This window comes from Cebus imitator, unplaced genomic scaffold (assembly GCF_001604975.1).
Source record: "Cebus imitator isolate Cc_AM_T3 unplaced genomic scaffold, Cebus_imitator-1.0 Scaffold780, whole genome shotgun sequence".
NCBI lineage: Eukaryota > Metazoa > Chordata > Mammalia > Primates > Cebidae > Cebus > Cebus imitator.
This window is the reverse complement of record NW_016108095.1, coordinates 174,696-182,005: the sequence shown is the minus strand read 5'-3', so window position 1 is coordinate 182,005 and position 7,310 is coordinate 174,696.

Sequence of the window (7,310 nt, the reverse complement as noted above, 5' to 3'; positions counted from 1 at the left end):
CAAAACAACTATAGCTACAATAATTTGTTGAGGGAAACAAATGATAAAATGATATAAATTATGATATCAAAAGCATAAAACATGAGGTGGGGGAGTAGAAATGTAGAGTTTATGCAATCAAAATTAAGTTTTGTCAGCTTAAAAATAGCTATAAACATAAGATGTTTTCTGCAAGCCTCAAGTAACCACAAAGCAAAATCTACAGTAGATACACAAAAGATAAAAAGAAAATAGTCAAAGTATATCATTATAGAAAAGCATAAACCATCTAAGATCAGGAACAAGACAAGGATGCCCACTTTCACCACTTCTATTCAACACAGTACTTCTGTAAGTCTTAGCTAGAGTACTTAGGCAAGAGCAAGAGATAAAAAGCATCCAGGCCAGGCATAGTGGCTCATGCCTGTAATCCTAGCACTTTGGGAGGCTGAGGTGGGTGGATCACATGAAGTTGGGAGTTCAAGACCAGCCTGTCCAACATGGAGAAACCCATCTCTACTAAAAATACAAAATTGGGCGTGGTGGTGCATGCCTGTAATCCCAGCTACTGGGGAGGCTGAGGCAGGGTAATTGCTTGAGCGGGGAGGTGGAAGTTGCAGGGAGCAGAGATCAAGCCACTGCACTCTAGCCTGGGCAACAGAGCAAGATTCTGTCTCCAAAAAAAAAAAAAAAAAAAAAAAAAGCATCGAGATTGGAAAGGAGGAAATAAAATTGTCCCTGTTTGAAAGTGACATGATAGTACACACAGAAAACCATAAAGGTTCCATCAAGAGGAGGGGGACGCCCTTTCCTCACCTCCAGAGTGAGTACCCCACCTCACTGAGCCCCCCTTGCTCCCCTGGTCCTGCAGGGCAGGCCTGCTATCCATGAGGCCCCATGGAGGTGGTGATACCCGTCAGGGCCTGGCGCTGGGCTGCCGGGATCGCTTCAGGCGCTTCCACCTGGGCGACGCACCACCCCGCTACCAGCTGGAGCTGCTCCGCGCCCTGTGCCGGGACTGACTGCGGCCTGAGGTGCGCACGGAGGAGCAGATGCTGGAGCTGCGGGTCCTGGAGCAGTTCCTGAGTGGCTTCTCGCCAATACGATGGCCTGGGTGTGAACCGGCAGCGCAGCGCAGGAAGGAGGCGGTGGCCCTGCTGGAGGAGCTCTGGGTGAGCCTGGCAGGGCTGCGAGGTGGGAGGGGAGCGGGGAAGCCACGAGGAAGCCAAGGGAAGAGCAGCGCTTAACCCGTGAAAACCAGTGTGACCCACGGTTGGGAGGCCACGGAGCAGCGGGAGGGACCGTCCACGTGGGGCACCCTCCATTCCACCACCAGCTACACGTCAGGAGGGCACCAGGACCCTGGCATACTTGCGCGTTCTCTGGAAGGACTCAGCCAGGTCCACGGTCACGGCTTATCACAGAGAAAGATGCGCTGGATCAGCTGGGAAAAGGGCCGGGAGAGCAGAGTTGTCGGCTGTCCTCTCACTCCTTCCAGGAGGCACGCAGGGAGTCTTGCCGGTCAGGGCCCCTCCTCAGACCTGGTGTCCAGGTTCTTTCTGGGGACCGTTCCGCGCTGTGTGGCTGACCTCAGCCTCCTGTCCCCGAGGGTCAAGGACACCACCGGGGCCGAACTCCACTCCAGATCCCTCTTGCTGTGCGGTCGGGCTGAGGCCCCCATCCAGGCTGGCCCTCCTCATGCGTGAGGGAGCAGGGGCTTCGAGATGACTTACCGGGGCTGGAGGGCCAAAGCCAGGCCTCTCTCTGGGAACGTTCGGATTATTCTTTATTTTTTATTTATTTGTTTTTTTTGAGACGGAGTTTCCCTCTTGCAGTCCAGGCTACCGTGCTGTGGCGCCATCTTGGCCGAACTCAACCTCCGCCTCCGCGGGTCAAGCGATTCTCCTGCTTCAGGCTCCCGAGTAGCCGGGATGACGGGTGGCCGCCACGACGCCCGGCTACTTTTTTGTATTTTTAGTAGAAATGGGGTTTGTACCGCGCCGGCACCAGGATTCTTCACCACACAGCAGGCACAGGCCACTCACCGTCCGGGCCTCCCGCCCAGCACCGCTCTCTGCGCGTCTGGGCGCACGGACTCCCGTTCGCTGACGTCATTCTGCGCGTCTGGGCGCACGCACTCCCGTTCGCTGACGTCATTCTGCGCGTCTGGGCGCACGGACTCCCGTTCGCTGACGTCATTCTGCGCGTCTGGGCACACGGACTCCCGTTCGCTGACGTCATTCTGCGCGTCTGGGCGCACGCACTCCCGTTCGCTGACGTCATTCTGCGCGTCTGGGCGCACGGACTCCCGTTCGCTGACGTCATTCTGCGCGTCTGGGCGCACGCACTCCCGTTCGCTGACGTCATTCTGCGCGTCTGGGCGCACGCACTCCCGTTCGCTGACGTCATTCTGCGCGTCTGGGCGCACGGACTCCCGCTCAGTGACGTCATCTCTGGCTGACTCTTGCCGCCGAGACCGCGACAGGCGGCCTGAGAAGCGCGAAGCGTTGACCGTCCCGCCCTGTAGGGGAGCTTGCCGCCTGGCTGAGAGCACGCCGTCCCGGGGGACGTGTGGCGGGAGCCGCAGACGCCGTCTTAAGGGTTCCAGTCGCCACGTTCAAAAAGATGAAAAGAAGGCCGGGCGTGGTGGCTCACCCTGTAATGCCAGCGCCTTGGGAGGCCGAGGCGGGCGGATGGCCGGAGCTCAGGAGTTCGCGACCAGCCTGGGCAACACGGTGAAACCTCGTCTCTACTGAAGAAACGCAGAATGTTAGCCGGGCGTGGCGGTGTGCGCCTGTACTCCCAGCTGCTCGGGAGACTGAGGCAAGAGAATTGCTTGAACCCGGGAGGCGGAGGTTGCAGTCAGCCGAGATCCAGCCTGGGCGACAGAGGGAGACTCCGTCTCAAAATAAATAAATAAATAAAAACGGTGAAAAGAAAAAGGGGAATTTAGTTTTGAAACTTTAATTGACTCTAATGTCGTCAAAATACTGCCTTTTCAATAGGTGGCACTCTCACGTGGCCCGTGGCTGCTGTGGACAGGGCCCTGGGTGATGAGCAGCCGGCCCCACGCAGAGACCTCTGAGAACAGTGGTCCAGGCCATGGGAGCAGCCAGTGCAAAGGCCCTGAGGCGCCTGGAGCGGCAGAGGGGCCCGTGAGCGAGGGCGTGGTAGCGGCGAGGCCGGAGTCCCCAGTGGTGGGAGGGTGAAGAGTCAGAGCGGTCAGGTATTCATCGTAACTGCATACCCTGTGCCTGCTGCGTGCTGGATGTAGCAGCAGAAGTGTGGCATCTAGGTGAGGCAAAGCGAGCAAAAGCCTTCAGTCCACTGCAGCCGGGCGTCCTTCCTTTCTTCTAGAGGGAGCAGCTCCTGTCAAGGCGCCAGTTGCCTCTGTGCCACCCAACCCAGTGGCCTCGTCCATCTCCCTTCTCATGCAGCCCGACCAGCCCCCAATCACTCACCCCCTTTTACTGTCTGGGATACAGCTCGGCCCTCCTCTGCTCCCACTTCCCGGCACCCCTGTGCTGACGCTGGCTTCTCTGTCCTCACTCTCCTTCTGGGTCACTGTTACCCAAAATGGGTTGTAACAAATCCTCACAAACCCAGCGACTTACAAATAACACAAGTCTGTTATAGTTCCGGAGGTCAGAAGTCCAAAATGGGTTTCATGGCCCAAAATCAAGGTTTCTGCAGAGCCACATTCCTTCCGGAGGTTCTAGGGCAGAATCCGTTTCATGCCTTTTCCAGCTCCTAGAGGTTGCCCGCATTCTTCGGCTCATGGACCTGTTCTTAGAGTGCTGGGCTCCAACCTCTGCTTCTGTCTCCCTATCAATCCTCTGACCTTGACCCTCACTTCTTAGAATGACTGTGATGACATTGGGTGCATCAGGATAATTCCGGATCAGTTTCCCCGTGCCAATGCTTAATTCCCTCCCGTCCAGAGTTCCTGTTGCCCTGTGAGACAGCATGTGGCAGGTTCTAGAGATCCGGCAATGCACATCTTTGAGGCCATTATTCTGTCTGCCATAAAGGCTAGGTGAACTGGAGGTGGAAGAGAACTAGCATGGAATTGGCCGGCCTCTGGGTTTCCCCCTTTCCAGTTTTCGTGAATCCTCAGAACAGGAGCCAGCACATGGCTGCCATATAGGTAGATTTCAGCCACTGTTACTACACTGAGCTCATGCCAGCTGTGTTTTTGGCATTAAAATATCCTTTTAGGAAAAGATGACAAAAGTACACTTGGTAGTTATTATTACTTTTAATGTATATATCTTGCAAAATAAAAACAATCCCTTCCACTCGGGGATGCAGTGAGAGTTCAAAAAAAATGTGTAAGACCTATACAATGAACATTATAACACATCGCTGAGAGGTATGAATGAAGAGAGACACGCATTATGAATTGGCAGATTCAGTACTCTTGTTTGATTGTTTTGTTTTTTTGAGATGGAGTCTCACTCTGTTGCCCAGGCTACAGTGCAACCTCTGCCTCGTGTGTTCAAGCAATCCTCCCTGCCTCAGCCTCCTGAGTGGCTGGGATTACAGGCGTCAGCGACTGCACGCGGCCTCAGTACTCTCGCTTAACATGTCAGTTCTTCCATCTATGTATCCAACACAATCTCTTTTAAAATTTCAGCAGGCCTATTCATAGAAATTGATAAGGTGATTGAAAAGCTTATATGCAAATGCAAAGAAATGATTAGCCAAAGCTGTTTATTTATTTAGAGACAAGGTCTTGCTCTGTTGCCCAAGCTGGAGTGCAGTGGAACAATCATGGCTCACTGCAGCCTTCAAGGGACCCTCCTGACTCAGCCTCCTGAGTAGGTAGGACTGTAGGCATGCACCACTAGGCGAGGTCAATTTTCTTATTTTTGTAGAGATGAGGTCTCACTATGTTACTCAGGTTGGTCTTTGAACTCCTAGGTTCAAGTGATCCTCCCACCTCTGCCTCCCAAAGTGCTGAAATTACAGATCTGAGCCACCTTGCCTGGCCCCAGAATAAATTCAAAAAACATAAATAACAACATTGGAGGAATTGCATTACCTGACTTCAAGACACTGTAAAACTATAGTATGATATTGTGGTATTGGTGAAAGTGTAGAACTACAGGCTGGGTGTAGTGGCTCACGCCTGTAATCCCAGACTTCGGGAGGCTGAGGCAGGCAGATCATGTGGTCAGGAGTTGGAGACCAGCCTGGCCAACATGATGAAACCCCGTTTCTATTAAAAACACAAAAATTAGCTGGGCATGGTGGCACATGCCTGTAATCCCAGCTACTCAGGAGGCTAAGGCAGAAGAATCACTTGAATTTGGGAGGTGGAGGTTGCAGAAAGCCAAAATTGTGCCACTGTACTCCAGCCTGGGCGACAGAGCAAGACACCATCTCAAAACAAAACAAAACAGTATAGACCTATAAATCAACAGAACATAGAGTCCAGAAGTAGATTCACACATATTGGGTAAATTATTACTTTTTTTTACAAGGGTGTCAGAGTAATCCATGGGAAAATGTCTTTTTTTTTTTTGAGACAGAGTCTCGCTCTGTCACCCAGGCTAGTGCACAGTGGTGCGATCTTGGCTCACTGCATCCTTCGCCTCCTGGGTTTAAGTGATTCTTCTGACTCTGCCTCCCGAGTAGCTGGGATTACAGGCGCGTGCCACCATGCCCAGCTATAATTTTTGTATTTTTAGTACAGATAAGGTTTCACAACGTTGACCAGGCTGGTTTCAAACTTCTAACCTCCAGTGATCCACCTGATTTCACCTCCCAGAGTGCTGGGATTACAGGCGTGAGCCACCATGCCCAGCCAGGAAAATAAGTATTTTCAACAAATAATACTGGAAAAACTGGATATCCGTATTAATATGGTTTAGATCTGTCCCCACCAAATCTCATGTCAAACTGTAATCACCAGTGTTGGAGGTGGGCCTGGTGGGAGGTGACTAGATCATGGGAGTGGATCCTTCATAAATGGTGTGGCATTCTCTTGGTGCTGTTCTCGTGATACTGGTTGTTTAAAAGTGTGTGGCACCTCCCTACCTTGCCGTCTTGCTCTTGCTCTGGCCACGTGGTATGTGCCTGCTTCCCCTTCGCCTTCCACCATGATTGTAAATTTTCTGAGGCCTCCTCAGAAGCAGAAGCCTCTATGCTTCTCATACAGCCTGCAGAACTGTGAGCCAATTAAACCTCTTTTCTTTATAAATGACTCAGTCTGTTATTTTACAGTAATGTGAGAATGGACTAATACACATATAGATCTGTAACTTATGCCATATATAAGTTAACTAGAAATGGATTTTTTTCTCTTTTTTTGAGATGGAGTCTGTTTGTCACCCAGTGAAGTACAGTGGTGATATCTTGGTTGACTGCAGCCTCTGCCTCCTGGATTTAAGTGATTCTCCTGCCTTAGCCTCCCGAGTAGCTGGGATTACAGGCGTGCCCCACCACACCTGGCTAATTTTTGTGTTTTTAGTAGACATGGGGTTTCACCGTGTTGGATAGGCTGGTCTCAAACTCGTGACCTCAGGTGAGACACCCGCATCAGCTTCCCAAAGTGCTGGGATTACAGATTTGAGCCACTCCGCCTGGCCTGAAATGGATTTTATCTAAATTTAAGGCCAGGTGCAATGGTTCATACCTATAATCCCAGCACTTCAGGGGGCTGAGGTGGCTCACTTAAGGCCAGGAGTTCAAGACTAGTCTGGGCAACATAGGGAGACTCTGTCTTAAAAAAAATAACATATAAAAACTAAAACTTTAAAAGTTCTACAGGGAAACATAGGAGAAAAAAACTATGTCATCTTGAGGTAGGTGAAGATTTCCTAGCTAGGTTCCCCCCCAACAAAAAATTCCATGGACCTCAAAAGAAAAAAAATGGATAAACTGAACTTCATTTAAAAAGCACTTTAATAGAGTTGGGGGGTCTTACCATGTTCCCTAGGCTGGTCTCAAACTTCTGAGCTCAAGCAATCCTCTCACCTCGGCCTCCCAGAGTGCTGGGATTACCGTTGTGAGCCACTGCATACGGTCTAACTTCATTGAAATTTTTTGTCTGTTCATTTTCGTTTTGAGACAGAGTCTCACCACTCTGTCACCTAGGCTGGAGTGCAGTGGCACAATCTTGGCTTATTGCAACCTCTGCCTCCTGGGTTCAAGCGATTCTCCTGCCTCAGCCTCCCGAGTAGCTGGGATTACAGGCACTGCCACCACTGTAGCTCATTTTTGTATTTTAGTAGAGACAGGGTTTCACCACGTTGGTCAGGCTGGTCTCGAACTCCTGACCTCAAGTGATCGACCCACTTTGGTCTCCAGTAGTGCTGGGATTACAG